At 44.7% G+C, this 17,433-nt stretch overlaps 1 long non-coding RNA gene across 1 annotated transcript in view; it reads right to left on the reverse strand.

The window, feature by feature from the left end:
• Window positions 1-845: 845 nt before the first annotated feature.
• LOC311631697 overlaps window positions 846-17,433 on the reverse strand; it is a 32,175-nt gene continuing 15,587 nt past the window's right edge. Inside the window, exons 3-4 of the long non-coding RNA XR_014796625.1 lie at window positions 2,660-2,708; window positions 846-1,217 (exon numbers count right to left, since the gene is read on the reverse strand). This is a non-coding gene — a long non-coding RNA (uncharacterized lncRNA). The remainder of the gene's footprint in view (window positions 1,218-2,659; window positions 2,709-17,433) is intronic.

The raw sequence follows: 17,433 nt of genomic DNA on the forward strand, positions 1-17,433 counted from the left end.
GTACTCATGAATTAATAAATAATTTAATTTAATTAAAGTACACACATAATATAAAATTAAACAATTACAGTAAAGATAGCTGAGGCACTAGAGTAGAAAAGGCTGTTTATTATAATAAAAGCTATAAGATAGAAAAATTCTGATCATATTTCTGAAAATTATTTTACTTGCTGCTTACTGTTTGAAGATCAGTTAAATTAAAGGGGGGAAATTATGACTCAGATGCCTCCTGGCTGGCATGGCTCAGTGGTTGAGCATTGACCCGTGAACCAGGAGGCCACAGTAGATTCCCTGTTAGGGCATTTCCCTGGGGATGGGCAGAAGGCAGCTAATCAATGATCCCCTCTCAACATTGACCTCTCTCTCTCTCTTTCTCTCTCTTTCTCTGACTTCCTCTCTAAAATCAATAAGAACATATTTTAAATAGAAGACTTAGATGCCAATAATAGTAGTTTTAGAAATCCTAAACAAAATTATGGCCATAATATTTAATATTCTAGAACATTAATATATTCATTGGTGACCATGTTTAAAATGAGGTCTGAAATCCGTTAGCCTCAATGTCAGATGACCACATTTTTAAATATTTATTGTTCTATCTTGTGACCAGGAAGTTTCTCTGTATGAAAACCAACAGTGAAAAATAATACTGATGATTTTTAGAAGGAATTCAAATTTATAAAAAGTCTAAATTTATAAATCCTGTCTTAAGTTGTGGGAGGCCCAAAAAGGCAATGTGTTTTGAGTCCAGTTCAAGACTTAAGTGTAAGTTATTCTTATTAGACATATTATCGTTGTCTTCAATCCAGGAAGTGCACACTTGGTACAATAAGATTTTTTTAAACCATAAAAAATAAAGGCATTTCTTGTTAAGACTGAAGTTTATGCCATGACTGAATGAGGAAATTTTAAACTTGTGAAATTTATACAGATGCTGATTCCAGATACTTGGAAAGAACAAACCCAAATATTTAATGCATGCCTTTTCTTCTCAATGTTAGAATTTACTTCCGAAAGTAACACACAGAGGGAGAACAGGTCCTGTGGCTAAAGTGAGTAAAGTCATCACAACCTTGTCACTGTAGAGCAATATGTCAAACTCACAGCCCGAGGGTGACATGCGTTGTTTATTTGGCCAGTGTTAGTCTTTGAGTTTGACATGCTTGCTGTAGAGTCGTTTTTCTAAAGGTGAAGAGTGTGTTCTGAGCCCTGGTCCCCTAAGAAGAAAGAACAAGTGTTCTTTAGTCAAGGGTTTGAGCACACAGCACACTGCCACTCCTTTTATAAATGTCCGTGCACAGAAGCAAATCCAAGGCCCTGGAAATCCCGTAATCCCAGTCTCCTCTTGACCTCGCTCTGAAGCCTTGGGTTTTAACTCACCGAGGAGACTGGGTCATGGGCCTGTGGAGATGAGTCTGGTTTGATGTCAGGGCCCCCAGAGTCCCTTCTCACACTTCTCCTGTGTGACATTCTCTCATCTCTGGCACCTATTTCATCGCGTCCTCCTACTGGAACCACTTTTAAGGTTTTGGTTAGATATTTGCAACTTAGTGAGTATCTAAGTTGCCTTATTATCTTTCTAGAGATATTTGTTTTTAAAGTGTCCGTTCTAACTGCAGAATAAAAGACAGACACATTCATAGCAGAGCGTGGGGTGACACTGCACACAAGTATGTGCTCTCTTCCTGGAAGAGGAGGCAAGCTTTTGAAAGCATTGCCAAGGCCATGCGGCCACTAATGGCCGGAGCTGGGGTTAGAACCTGTGCCTCTTTTGGGCCAATTCAGGGCACTGTTCCCTGGTATTTTTGTACATACATTAGCTGTGGCCAGGAACCCCGGGTGCCGCCGAGCTGCATTTGGCATGCAGAGGCACCCGCTTGTCTGCCCAATGTTTACTTTTAAAAATATAGAGAGTCCGTTTATCCATTAGCGATCATCAAAATCCAGATTTCCTACATTTCCTACATTTCTGTGTAGTATGGCGCCCACTGGCTGGATCTCTCATGGCCACCCACTTAGAAAGGGTGCCCCTTCCGCTCCATTGTCACGAAGGGAGAGTCAGGTGCCATTTATTGCCTTAGTCTCATGCTGATTAATTTATCCCAGGCTGGCTTTTCTTACTTAGATTTCCTATTTAGATTTTGTAACCTTTTTTACTTTCAATCCCTGGTCACAACCACTTACATATCTCACCTCTCTGTGAGGGTCCTTTCTGTCTGCAAGTCCTTTCGCCTTCCCTGCTGGCGGAGTACTGTAGGTAGTCCCCAGGATGTTGCCCTTCCCTTAGTGACCGAACCAGCCCACACTGGGCCTTCCAGCTATGTCTGGGCTCACTCCCTCTGGGGTAGCCCTGATTAGAGCCTCTGCCTTTTCCAAGCCCCCTCCCTGCTGCAGCAGGCACTGCACGCTGGGAGGGAGCAGGTCTGTGACTGGGGCCCAATAATGGTTCCCCAGAAGGCTGTCCTTACATTGGAGGCGGGGCATCATCTCCTAGGAGAAGCTTCCCACCAATGGGAACATCGGCACAAAGGCCGCAACACGCAAGGCCCACAGACAGTCCCCTCCTCAGCGCTCAGTCCAGAGAGCCTGAACGATGTGCGATGGCTGTGTGCAGCTCCCATAGACATTCCATGGGCCATTACTCAGTCTGAGGGCTCACCAGCGCGTGATGAGCTTTAGTGAGAAAGGCAGCTTGCTTCTGTCCATTCCTGAAAATCAAAAAGGAGTGGTCAACATAGGCATTATCAACAGCCCAGAAACCCGCGTTCTCCCGCCTCCTGCTTTGTCCCCGGCCTGCTCTGATGCTGGGAGAGGGGAGAGTGAGCGGGGGAGGCAGGGACGCTCTGCAGTCAGATGGGGAGGTGGAGCCATCTGCTCTAGCTTCGGAGTTATTGTTGGCTCCTAGCTGCAGCCGTGGTTTGGGTCTTTTCACAGTTCATTTAACTGGGGGAGGGCGTGCATTCAGAGGGAGGCCTCTGGTGGCTGAGGTTTCACAGCAGGTTTTCTGCTCCTCTTTCTAACAGGCCTGTTCTAATTCCCTCTCTTTTATCAGACCCACTTTCTCCCCCCTCACCGCCCTCCCCTTTCTTTCTTGGCCAGGAATCACTACTCCTGGATGGTCCTGCACAGGTTCTCCAGCCCCGAGCCAGGATATTCACTAACTGTCACTCACTCGAGATATTTACTAGTAAAACGCCTGTATGGTGTCTTCTGGAGGATTCTTGTTGTATTTCAAATGCATCCAATAATCCTGATTCTCACTAAACTGTCAGTTCCACAGGTATGTTCTGTTAGCATAGGCTTTCTAGAAGTTTTTTAAAAATATTATTGTACATTATTTCCATTGAAGTTCTTTCCATGGGCTATGTTCTGGGTGGAGGAAAGGCTAGGTTCTTGGAACTTTTCATTTCTCGGTCCTCATAATTTTTCTTTTTCTTAAAATGTCTTCTCTATCTTTTTTTTTCCCATGTAAGACACATTACCTCCAGAAAAATGATGAATTATGTGTAAATGACAGCAACTCCAAATTACTCTGAATATTTCCTTTCAACTGTGCAACTCGATATCTGCACAGAGAAATACTTCCTCTCTCCTGGGCTGGTGACATAACTGTACAAATATATATCTACCCCTTTCCTCAATATTTTTTTATTTGACAGTTTTCTTTTAAAATTTAAGTAAGTATTGAAGGCAAAAGAGAAAATTAATATTAAATCTAAAATTAATATTTAGATGAAAAAAATAAACCTTGTTTTGCCAATATTAGTCCTTTTGAAATTAACTTATTGTAGCAAAGTGTAAGAAAAGGTAATGATGAAAGAGGAAGTAAAATTGGCCGATTCTTCCAAGAGGAAGCTTATATTACCAAGAAGAAAAGAGAAAAAAATAAGTCCTGTTGAATTCACTGATTAAAAACTACATTATACAGTCCCCACCTGCTCCCTTCCTAAGCTACAACGTCAGCCCTCCAGCTCCAGTGCAGCCTCGGATTCCTCCTCCTCCAGCACCTCAGCCGCAAAGGCAGCACAGGGCCACCCCTGGGGGTGGGATCCTGGGCATTCCTGTGCTCCCTGACGCGTCTGGATATCCAGACTCCCGACAATCATCCGTGGCAGGAACCACTTCCAGATTGTCTCCTGTGGTATTTGTTGTATACTAGGTCAGTTTATCTCATTTTAGATATAAGGAGCCTACCGCTGTATGATGGATGGAGGGTAAGATTCCAATGCTTGGCTACGCGAAGGCTTGTGATGTTTTAGAAAGAACCTTAGAGCCCAGAGACTCAAGTTTGATTCCTACTTCTCTTAGCTGCCAGCTCTGGAGAGTCAACAGGATTCTCTTGCCCCAGTTTCCTACAAAACAGCAATAACCAGCAACCCCTTCCCAAGGCGCACTGCGGGAAGGAGCGGTGATGGTGAATCTCAGGGCTGGAACCCGCACTGGAGCAGGCGGTGATGTCAGTGCGTACAGTGGAGTGAGACCCACAGGACAACTGAGAGTCTCTGATCTGGAGGGAGTGGGAGAGCCCATAATAATCCTGGGACTTTCTGGACCTCTGAAGGGGCAGCTGTTCCTTTTTGGCTCCAGCCAGATTTTGCAATGAAAAAAAAAAAAAAAAAAAAAAAAAAAGGGTGCCTGGTGTTGCCAGACTTTCTAGGAAGCAGGAACTATGCACTTTTATGTGAAACCTCGCAGGTTCCAGTTGTTGGCAATTAATTCCATTGTAAAGCTCAGCGCAAGGCAAACACGGCAGGTCTTCAGGCCACATACGCCCTGCGAGCCTGCCGTGGTGACCCGGGATATGTGGACAAGTTTGGAACAGAAACTGCCCTGTTATAGATATGCAAAAATATTTGCCTATCTCTGCCTGGTATGTAACAGCTAGCATGAGAAAAGAAAAGTAATGGATTGGTGCTCTCTAGAAAGATATCAGATTGCTGACTCGTAAGGCTCAGATGTATTACTTAAGTCAGTGTTTTTCAACCTTTTTTGGGCAAAGGCACACTTGTTTCATGAAAAAAATCACGAGGCACACCACCATTAGAAAATGTTAAAAAATTTAACTCTGTGCCTATATTGACTATATATAAAGTAATTCTCTTGAATAGGAATCAAATAAACACAAAGAAAGTATTTTATAATTACTTTATTATGAAATATTAAGTAAACAAAATAGTGAAAAATTATAAAATTCTTGTCTTGTCTGCACCTACGGCACACCAGGCAACATCTCACGGCACACTAGTGTGCCGCGGAACAGCGGTTGAAAAACGCTGACTTAAGTCAAATATTAACGTGTTTAGTCTCATTGACCATACAGATGCTTAACCTGGGCACAGCGAATGGAAAGTTCAGCTGGATCCTGTAACTTTGCAACAGAAGTTTAATTCTGTTAGGAAACATACACTTTAAAGATAGCCAAGACGCTTCTGAGTCACATCGAGGAAAATCACTATTTCTGCTCCTGGCCCGCGTTCCTGTGGTTCCCATAAGTGAGCAGCTGCCGTCTGGATTTTTCTTTGTCTCCAGAGGAGCAGGACCTGGTTTTAGCTGGTGCATCTTCCTGTCGTTCACTCCTTAAGTAGTTTAACTTACTTTTAACTGCTACATGCCAACAAAGCAGGTTGCTTAATTGGTTTGACCTTTCACAGTATTTTTTAATTTTTCAATCTTAGTTTCATAGTTCCATCTGGCCCTTTAAAACGACATCTGGTTAACTGTACTTAACCAGCTGATCACTGCACAGTTATTTTTAAATGTAATGTATGCTTAAACAGATGTTATTTTTATAGATGTGGATCCGAGCTGCACTTGTGTACGCGCTCTGTCTGCATAAACTCGCTCTGCAATCCGAATGTTGACACCGGAATTACAAGCGCGGACGCGCCTGAGCTCGGCGCATTGTGCCGCGCTGCCGCGCGGCGTGTTAGGTAAACACCATTCAGTCCTTTTTTCTCTCCTCGTTGCACATAAATAAAACATTAGCATTTAGTTTATAAAGTGATGAACATTTTGCTGTGTTGGGTTTAGCTTTATAAATACAACTGCTGTCAGCAAGAAAAAAGGATTTATTGAATAAATAATAAGAAAGCTAAGGGAAAATGAAAATATATATATTATGCAAAACACCGTGTCTGCGAAAGGGTCACGGGTCCTCAGCGCATCTGGTGCTGCCGAGGGGGACGGTCCCCTCTCCCCCCAACAGCCCGCATCCTGGGCCCCTCACGTGCGTCTCAGACTCAGTCCAGCACGAGAGGGGAAGTAAATTCTTCGGGCAGAAGTCTGAATGCCTAGCTGTCCGGGGCGTAATTAGCATTTACAGCAACTTACATGGCTTCTTACACATGCACTGGAAATTATGAGAAAGCTGCATAGAAAAAAAACCTAAATGGCCATTTAATTCTACAGTTTTATTTTCATGGTTTTCTACCAGAAAAGACAGAAGAGCTGACAGCAGTCTGGGAGGTGGATGGAAAGGCTCCCTCATCCTGGGAGCATCTGAGCTGCAGAATATCCCGCCTCAGAGAGAAGCAGCCGTGCCAGACTCAGGGCTCCTGGACCGTGAGGGTGGGTCGTTTGCCACACAAGGTTGCGTCTTACTTGAGACAAAGAAAGTGGTCGCAGTTGAAATGTTTTACTGAGAACTTAAAGAGAATCATTCTCAAGGTTAAAATGTGCTGCTATACATAATTCCTCGGTAATTGATAGACATTTTCCCTCTCCTGGGCCCGCTTCCCATGGAAAACACCACGTAACATCTGTTCCCAAACAGCCTTCTGCGGAGCGCCGCGCCCATCGGGCAGCCAGGTGTCCGCCCAGCTGCCCTGTCAGCGGCGGGTCCCAGGCGCCAGCAGAGGGTCCCCGGTGCAGCGGCAGGTCCCAGGTGCCAGTGGCTGGTCCCAGGAGCCAACAATTTGTCTCAGGTGCCAGCGGAGGGTCGCAGGTGCCAGTGGCGGGTCCCTGGTGCCAGCAGCAGGTCCCAGGAGTCAGCAATTTGTCTCAGGTGCCAGTGGTGGGTCACAGGACTCAGATGCCAGCAGTGGGTCACAGGAAGCAAAGGCGGGTCCCAGGTGCCAGTGGCTGGTCCCAGGAGACAGCAATTTGTCTCAGGTGCCAGTGGCAGGACTCAGGTGCCAGCGGAGGGTTGCAGGTGCCAGTGGCGGGTCCCTGGTGCCAGTTGCTGGTCCCAGGAGTCAGCAATTTGTCTCAGGTGCCAGTGGCAGGACTCAGGTGCCAGCGGCGGGTCCCCAGTGCCAGTGGCAGGACTCAGGTGCCAGCGGTGGGTCACAGGCAGCAAAGGCGGGTCCCAGGTGCCAGCGGAGGGTCGCAGGTGCCACAGCAGGAGTTGCACCCGGCCTCACCCAGGCCTGCCAGGCTCCCTGGGATGCAGAGCGGGGCCCGGTCTGGGGCAGTCGCCGTGGCACTCAGGTCCGGCTCCGCAGAGCAGAGGGCGCTTGGACGTGAGGAGGACATCGCGACAGCTACACAGCTAAAAGCTAGTGAGGCTGCAGGGGAGCCGCAAACAGGAGCCTCTCCCCGCCCTGCGCCAGGGAGATGCTGGACTGGGGCGGGCTCCCTGCGGCGGCGGGGAGTGGGCGACTCCCTGTGGCCGGAGGGGGGCTCCCTGTGGCCGGAGGGGGGCTCCCTGTGGGCGGGGGGGGGGCTCCCTGTGGCCGAGGGGGGGGATGGGGGGGCTCCCTGCGGCTCCCTGCGGCCCTGCTGGCCCTCTGGAGCCCCTGCGCTGCTCTCCGGAGGCCGGGCCCAGGCGCCCTGGCGGAGGGCCGCCTTTAGGGGAGCCAGGCGCTGGGCTGCAGGGGCCTTTGGCCCCAAGTTCACCCCACAAAGGCTCTGTGCAGCCTGAGCGGAGTCTGCCCTGGAACCGCCCAGGAGCCGCCCAGAAGGCCTCAGAGCGCCTGTGCCCCGCAGGCAGCTCCTCAGGTGGCCAGTCCGCTGCCCCCGCTCCGGCTGCCTCCGTCTCCGGGGCCTGCACCCCGCCCCCGCCTCTGGGCAGCCCCTTCTCCGCTGGAGCCCCGTTCTGAGCCTGCAGGAGGGGGAGGAGGGACCCAGACAATTCTCCGGGAGACAGTCCAGGCCTCTGTGTTGGGGACCCCTCGGTGGTGTTGTTTGAGGGGTGCACACAATAACCCCACCTAACGCACAGAGCATGGCTACCAAGAAGAGCGCCGCCTGCAGGGGGCAGACAGGCCGCCCTGGCTGACCCTGACCGGTGTGCCCTCAGGGCCTCAGTGGGCATGTGGAGGGGACCGCATGCAAATCACACTCCCGGCCAGAAAACACAAGTTTGGCCAAGCTTTTTGAGTTCTGGCTATTAACTTTTTCACTGCTACTTCATTTTTTTTCTGAAAAATTAAAGGTTCAGAGATGTACAGTCACTTCTAGCTGATATTTGCACACATACAGGAGGAGCCTACATTTGTTGGAAATATTTTTATCATATCCTGTTCCCCAGAAAATAAGACAGTGTCTTATATTAATTTTTGCTCCCAAAGATGAGCTAGGTATTATTTTTCCATGAAGAAGAATACGGAACATATTTATTGTTAAATGAAAATAAAGGAAATCTATTACCTGTATACGGTACGGTAGTATGGTAGTTGTCAACACAAACCAGACAAACTGTGAATTCTACAGTATCAAGAATTTACCCATTTATTCAATGACAATCATGTCATCATCTCTGGAACATCATCATAACAGTCCAATTCCTGAATTTCCTGGTGAATTTCTTGTGACTCCATTTCTTTCAGAATCAGTGGACCAAATCTCTCATGTTTAGCAATAGCATTCTGAGACAGAGCCTACGGGGGCCTTATTTTCGGGGGATGCCTTATATTTCACTCAGAAGGAAACCTGTAAGTAGGTCTTATTTTCGGAGGATGTCTTATTTTCAGGGAAACATGGGTATTTAACATTTCTATAGTATAACAGGTTGATTGTGCCCTTATTTCTAATACTGAAAAAAGGAAACAATACTAATAATATAGCCTAATATGGGACTGATCAAGTAACAAGGAAAATCATGTCATAATGTGAAGTGGAAAAATAACACAAAAACATATTGCATATATACCATATAATTTCAATAGGAATATGACATAGATGGGCATGGAAAAAAGACCTTGAAAAGTATGTACTAAAAATATTCCTTGGTGGTACATTTATGGATTATTTTAATTTTCATATTTTTATTTTTATGTATTTCCCAAATGTTTGACATTGAAGGTATGTTACCTAGAATTAGAAAAAAAGTGATGGAAAGCATAATAAAATGTTATATTCTAAGGAAAGTGTTTTTTCCTTAATAACAGAAGCTTTGCACTTGGGAGCAAGAAAAGAGCTCCGTATGGAGTACACTGAGCTCCATTTTGGACATAATTCCTGAGATTGGAAGGGTGCTTAAGGATGCTTTGTCCTCTCAGTGAGGGCCTGTGGAGACAGTCACGATCTGCTTCCTTGATTCTGACATATGTCCTATGTCAGAGGACGGCAAACCGCGGCTTCTTTGGTCTCTTGAGTGTGGCTCTTCCACAAAACACCAATGCGGGCGCGCACGCACAGTGCCATTGAAACTTCGTGGCCCTTGTGCGGAAGTCAGTTTTGGGCTCTCAAAAGAAATTTCAATCGTCCTGTTGATATTTGGTTCTGTTGACTAATGAGTTTGCCGACCACTGTCCTGGGTGATCTTCTCGACTTTATTAAGGCCCATCTTTTTTCCCCCAAATCCCTCCAGCGTCCTTCTCTTCCTAGACACAAGTTTGTGGAGTGCCCCCTCTGAGGCGGGCCTCGGGGAAAGAGCCTCCCGTGGAATCTGCAGCCTCCGATGGGAGACAGTGACGAACAAGCAATAACCTATCTAATGAGCACACCGCTAGCGATGTCACCGCCCCGATGGGTGGCCGAGGGGTCCAGTCCATGCGGAGTGGGGGGGCAGCCCCCTGCATGGCAGTGACATGTGTGCTAGGAACTGAAAGCATACGGAGGCACTGATTGGCTGTACCCCGTGTGGGAGGATCCTGATGGGAGTGTGGTCCCCCCGAGTCACAGTTCTCATCCCTCCTGTCCTGACCCTCCCGGCCCGCAGGGCTGTGTGGGAGGAAGAGCTCAGGACCCATCGGACTGGGTGGTATGGAAGACGTGCCACTCAAGTCTTCCGAACAGCAGACCCGGGCTTATGAACACATGCTGCCGATCCAGCCGGCGACCTTCCTTCCAGCTCTCAACACAGCCTGCCCCGCGAGGGCCTCTTCCGACCAGAGGCGCTCTGACCGCTGCTCCTGGCGACGGCAGGGAGACAGAGGGGAGGGTAGCTGCACTCTCCCTTCGAATGAAGTGGGAGTTCATCTCTCCGTTGTGCCTTGATGTAAAGTCAGTCATTAATATGAATATCAAACTGTGCAAAGTTACTCCTGGGTTCCTGGAATGCTCTAATCAAATATCTAATAATTTTAATACGCTGTCAAATGATCCATTGGAACTGTCAGCATTCATGGCTAACTGTTTATAATTCTTAATATTTTTTCTTAGTAAAAAATATTTTGGCCTAATTTCAAAATCATCAAAAAAAAAAAAAAAAAAACTAGACACAGGTTGTTCCAAACCACTCGTTCTTTTTGAATTTGTAGCAATTACTTTCCAGGAAGAGATGCCCACCCAGCAGGAAGGAAGGGCGGGAGGGAGTGGAGGAATTTTTGCCATGATGGATGCCAAGAGTGGCTTTTGGGTTATTTCCCCACTGGCTTGATCAAATCAAGCATTTGCACTTTAAAAAATAAAAATAGTAATACATAGAAATTAAAACATATAAACATGTCCCTCCACGTGAGGAGGGCAGTGACATCTATATTAATAAGGGAATATCACTCTCAAATCAGATCCAACTTAAGAACAAGGAAGACAGCTTTGTGATGCTGAGCCGTGGCGGTTCCCACAGTGTGTGGGGAGGGAAGGCTGGGCTGATAAATGCGGGAACGAGCGCTCCCGCCTCCAATGAAAACAATGCCGATCACAGAGCTCACATTCCCAGGGCCGGCGTTTAAAACCCACCACAAATAGCTGTTGCCTTCCAGACAGTATAATTGATCCTCCTTGTATCAACACCAAGTTCCCTTTCAGCTTCCCCGCGTTCACTTCTTTCTGCTTGGCATTGTTTTCCCTAAACGGCATTTCCACTGACAACTCCGCGGAAGGCACTGTGTAATTATCATGTCGCTGGTTTCTCTTTCTGCACTTCTTTTTAATTACAAAATAATACCTTTTCAGCGCCTGCATCTCTGATATCTTCACCAGCGTTGGGTCAATATAGCAGGGCGCTCATTACGGAGATGTTTAATCGGTGATTCCTCCTAAGCGGGCTGTCTCCAGGCGCTGGGGCAGCGCTGTCTGTGTCTGGGAACTGACTGCCTCCTCCGGGCAGAGCAGCTGCAGGTTTCCCCTCTTCGTGTGGGAGCCGTGGCAGCACTGCCAGGCCGTGGCCTGCACTGATTGTGGGCTGTCCTCGGGCAGCAATCACGTCCTGGGGCTCCAGCACTGCTTCTGGGGAAGCTCAGAATCACCCCAGCCAAGGCCTCGGCCTCGGAGCTCCCGTGAGCAGGGGAAGCTGCTTCTGTGACACCGCAGCTCCCAGGTCCGCTCTGACTACCCCAGAGCGCAGGCTGCTGAGGCCGCAGGTGCAAAGGCTGTATAAAATTGCTATATTGTTTTCTCAACCACAAAACACCCTTTAATGTGAATTCTAACTACATAAAGCAACGAAACCTGATCAGTTTCTCAATTATGTATTGGTAAGACCTTACGCATGAGTTACAAGTTCAAGAACCGAGTGATGATCCTTGTACGCCCACCTTGTTAAGAGTTTTTATCAGGAAAGGGTGTTGGATTTTATCAAATGTTTTTTCTGCATCAATTGATATGACTATATGATTTTTATCTTTCAATTTGTTTATGTGATGTATCACGTTTATTGATTTGCGGATACTGTACTATCCTTGCATTCCCGAAATAAATCCTACTTGGTCGTGGTGTATGATCTTTGTGATGCTCTGCTGGAGCCGATTTGCTAGAATTTTGTTGAGGATTTTGGCATCTATGTTCATAAGGGATATTGGCCTGTAATTCTCTTTCACTGAGTTGTCTTTATCTGGTTTTGGTATTAGGGTGATGCTGGCTTCATAGAAGGAGTTTGGAAGTGTTCCTTCCTCTTGGATTTTTTGGAATTGTCTGAGGAGGATAGGTTTTAGTTCTTCCTTGAATGTTTGGTAAAACTCTCCTGTGAGCTTTTGTTTGCTGGAAGCTTTTTGATGACTGTTTCAATTTCTTCCCAAGTCACTGGTCTATTGAGATTTATAGATTCTTCCTGATTGAGTTTTGGAAAGTTGTATTTCTCTAGGAATATGTCCATTTCCTCCAGGTTGTTCAGTTTGTTGGAATAGAGTTGTTCACAGTATTTTGTAACAATCCTTTGTATTTCAGCGGGGTCTGTTGTTATTTCACCTCTTTCGTTTCTGATTTTGTTTATTTGGGTCCTCTCTCTTTGTTTCTTGGTTAGCCTGGCTAGCGGTTCATCTATCTTGTTTATCCTTTCAAAGAACCAGCTCTTGCTTTTGTTGATTTTATGTATTGTTTCTTTGGTCTCTATGTCATTTATCTCTGCTCTAATTTTTGTTATTTCCTTCCTTCTGCTTACACTGGGCTTTTCTTGTTGCTCTTTTTCTAACTTTTTGAGTTGTAGAGTTAGATCATTTGTTATCATTTTTTCAAGTTTTTTGCAATAGGCTTGTAGGGATATGAACTTCCCTCTCAAAACTGCTTTTGCTGTGTCCCATAGATTTTGGATTGTTGTGTTTTCACTATCATTTGTTTCCAGGATGTTTTTAATTTCTTCCTTGATTTCTCTGGTAACCCAGTCCTTGTTTAATAGCATGCTGTTTAGTCTCCATGTGTTTGATTTCTTTGGATTATTTTTATTGTAGTTAATTTCCAATTTTATGCCATTATGATCTGAGAAGATGCTTGATATGATTTCTATCTTCTTGAATTTGAAGAGACTTTGCCTATATCCCAAAATGTGGTCTATCTTTGAAAATGTCCCATGTGCACTTGAGAAGAATGTATATTCTGTGGTTTTGGGGTGGAATGTTCTGAAGATGTCGATTAATTCCATATGGTTTAGTGAGTCATTTAGGATTGATATTTCTTTGCTGATTTTTTGTTTAGATGATTTGTCAAAGGATGACAGTGGGGAGTACAAGGATCATACCTCAACATAATAAAAGCTATATATGATAAACCCACAGCCAACATCAATGGGCAAAAACTAAAACCATTCCCTCTAAGAACAGGAACAAGACAGGGTTGCCCACTCTCACCACTCCTGTTTTACATAGTACCGGAAGTACTAGCCATTGCAATTAGACAAGAAGAAGATATAAAGGCATCCAAATTGGAAAAGAAGTAAAGTTATCCTTATTTGCAGATGACATGATATTGTACATGAAAAACCCAAAAGACTCCATTAAAAAACTAATTGACTAAATAAATGAATTTGGCAATGTAGCAGGATACAAAATTAACGCCAAGAAATCCATGGCATTTCTATACACCAATAGCGAACTTGCAGAAACAGAGACTAAAAAGGCAATCCCATTTACCATCGCACCAAAAAAATTAAGATACCTTGGAATAAACTTAACTAAGGAGGTAAAAGACCTATACACAGAAAACTACATGACACTGAAAAAAGAGATAGAGGAAGATGTGAACAGATGGAAGAACATAGCATGTTCATGGACTGGTAGAATCAACATCATCAAAATGTCCATATTTCCCAAAGCAATCTATAGGTTCAATGCAATTAAAATACCAATGGCATATTTCACTGACCTAGTAAAAACTCTTCAAAAGTTCATTTGGAACAACAAAAGACCCCGAATAGCCACAGCAATCCTGAGAAAGAAGAGTAAAGTAGGAGGGATCTCAATACCAGATTTCAAGCTGTATTACAAAGCCACTGTTCTCAAAACAGCCTGGTACTGGCACAAGAACAGACATATAGATCAATGGAATAGAATTGAGAACCCAGATATCGACCCAAATCACTATGCTCAGTTAATATTTGACAAAGGAGGCACAAGCATACAATGGAGTCAAGACAGTCTCTTTAATAAATGGTGTTGGGAAAATTGGACAGATACATGCAAAAGAATGAAACTGGATCACCAACTTACACCATACACAAAAATAAACTCAAAATGGATACAGGACTTAAACATAAGACAGGAAACCATAAAAATACTGGAGGCATCCACAGGCAGCAAAATCTCAGACATATGCCAAAAGAACTTCTTCACTGATACTTCCCCTAGGGCAATGGAAGCTAAGGAGAAAATAAACAAATGGGACTACATCAAAATAAAAAGATTTTTTACAGCAAAGGAAACCATCAACAAAACAACAAGAAAGCCCTCTGTATGGGAGAACATATTTGCAAATGTTATCACTGATAAAGGTAATCTCCAACATCTATAGACAGCTTATACAACTTAATAAAAGGAAGATAAATGACCCAATTAAAAAATGGGCAAGGGATCTAAATAGAATCTTCTCAAAAGAAGACAGAAGAAAGGCCAAGAGGCACATGAAAACATGCTAAAGTCACTAATTATCCAAGAGATACAAATCAAAACAACAATGTGGTACCATCTCACATCTGTCAGAATGGCCAACATCAACAAATCAACAAACGACAAGTGTTGGCGAGGTTGCGGAGAAAAAGGAACCCTGATGCACTGCTGGTGAGAATGTAGACTGGTGCAACCACTGTAGAGAACAGTATGGAGCTTCCTCAAAAAACTGAAAATGGAACTTCCATTTGACCCAGACCCAATAATCCCACTCCTAGGAATATATCCCAAGAAGCTAGAAACATCAATCAGAAAGGATATATGCACCCCTATGTTCACAGCAGCACAATTTACAATAGCTAGGATTTGGAAACAGCCTAGGTGCCATCAGCAGATGATTGGATCCAAAAACTATGGTACATCTACACAATGGAATATTATGCTGCCATAAAAAAGAAAAAAAATTCTCATCGTTTGCAGCAACCTGGATGGAATTGGAGAACATCATGCTGAGTGAAACAAGCCAGTCAATGAAAGAGAAACACCACATGACCTCACTTATTTATGGATGATAAAGAACATTATAAACTGAAGAACCAAAAGATAGATATAGAGACAGTAAAGCAACAAGCAGACTGTCTAATTACAGCGGGGAGGTTGGGGAGATCTGGGGGAGATAAGAGATCAACCGAAGGACTTGTATACATGCATATAAGTACAACCAATGGACACAAAACTCTGGGGAGGGAGGGTATGTACGGGAAGGGGGGGCATTGGTAATATGTACAAAAATAATAATTTAATAAAAAAATATATATATTAAAAAAAAAGAACCGAGTGAAAGGAGGTGAGGCCAGCAGGTGATGCTGAGGCAGAGAGTGCAGTGCCAGGGGAGGGGGTGCAGTGGCACGGCCAGCCTCACAGACAGGTCCTAGCTCCTGTGCAGTTGCTTCTCAGCCATTTTCCCTCCCAGTGCTTTTCCGGAGGAGGGGACCAGCTGTGTGACCTTGGGCGGTTACTCCACCTCTCTGTGCCTCAGCTTTCCCAACTGCAAGGCAGGGCCCGGAGAGCACCCAGTGCGCCTCTCTCAGCCAGGGATTAGAAGACAGCCTTCGAACTCCTAGTCCTTCACGCTGGCCAGCCAGTTTCCATTCCTTCCTCAGGAGTGGAGCTGTGGAAGGCCCTGGCTGCATGCTCCTGCTCCTGCTGTCTGTGCTCCAGTGTGGAGGCTGCTGAGCTGCTCCGGGCAAGGCAGACAACCCTCCCCTCCACTCCCAGCCGCAATGCCGCCTCACAGCTCCACCTTTTTTTAATTGTCAGCATCCCAGCCTCTACCTGTTTGCCTTCCTACCTCAGTGTTCCCTTACTAAAGTCTGACAAATGTGCTGCTCACTCCCCCTGTGCCCTCACACTGAGGACTGGGCGCGCTGCCAGGGACATGGTGCGGTGATGTCTGTCCCATCCCTGCCTTCTAAGGGTTTTAAGCTGAAGACAGCCATGAGCTTGCCTTTATTTTGATAAGTCAATGCATCTTCATACATAAGAACTAAACATATGGTAATTGGGTAAATTCCCCCCGTGGGAATGAAAAATACTCAGAAGAGCAAAAGCTTCCTGTAGAATTAATTGAGAGGAGACAGGAGAAATGCTACTTATGGACATTGTAAAGATCATGATATGGAAGAGGGCGCTAATTTATTATATAAATCTCAGAAGTGCTAATCCTAGATTGATAGGTCAAAGTTACAGTTATCACAAATATTATAGAAAAAGAAGCTTGAATTATAGGTGAAATTTTAACTTTTATGGAAACACTGCTTAGACTTACATAGTAAACATGTATGATAGACAGTCCACAGTATCTTATACTCTGTCCCCTACCCCTGGATAAAGAATGTGAGCGCTTTCTAGTTCTGACATGTACAGTATATCACTGAATAATGCCTGTGTAGCTTCAGAACCTTACTTGTCTTAAGGCCACATTAATTAATTATTGTATAGCTCCTCCAAAAAAAACATACTTGAGCATCTACTGAGTGTAAGGAGAGCTGGCTTTGAGAAGAACTTCTGTGATAGCGTTTACACTGTGGTTTTAGCACAGCCCCTGTAGGTTCATTCAGGCCCACGTAGCTCACTGCTTTCGGTACCCCTGAAAGTGACGTCACCACCTTCATTCCTCCGAATTGCCAGACGTAAGGAAGTGGCACCAAACCACACACAACAAACCAAGACCAAGACAGAAAACACAGACAACAAAGTCACTGTGAACTAATTCTATGTCCAGTGATATAAAAAGTGTTTGAATTCTCAGAGAATTCAATTCCATCATAACAAATTAGATATTAGTAGTACACTTTCCTCTATGCTTCTGCTTATTCAAATATTGATATTAATCAATATATAAAAATCTTTAAAAATGCATAGTTAATTTGATTATTATAATTGTACTCTCTTAACCAATCCCCTCCTCATGAAAGCATTTAACTCAAAGAAAATATAAAGTATTACTAGGATTTCAAAGATTGAAATCACCTATGATTTTGACTTTAAAGACAGAGCATGAGCCTTTTAAGTGGTATCATTTGGGGGGAGACTACAGTATGAACTTTAAAAACAAGACTAACTAACTTAAATTTGATCTTTGCATGTTGATAAATTCAGAGAGTAACTAATACAATTCTGAGAAATTTGATTTTTTAGCTTTATTTTTAAAATCTTTATTGTTCGAAGTATTGCGTAGGTCCTACTTTTAACTTCCTTTTCCTTGTTACAACTGTTACAGACATCCCCACTG

The sequence above is a fragment of the Pipistrellus hanaki genome (assembly GCF_964339955.1).
Source record: "Pipistrellus hanaki genome assembly, chromosome: 13".
Lineage (NCBI taxonomy): Eukaryota > Metazoa > Chordata > Mammalia > Chiroptera > Vespertilionidae > Pipistrellus > Pipistrellus hanaki.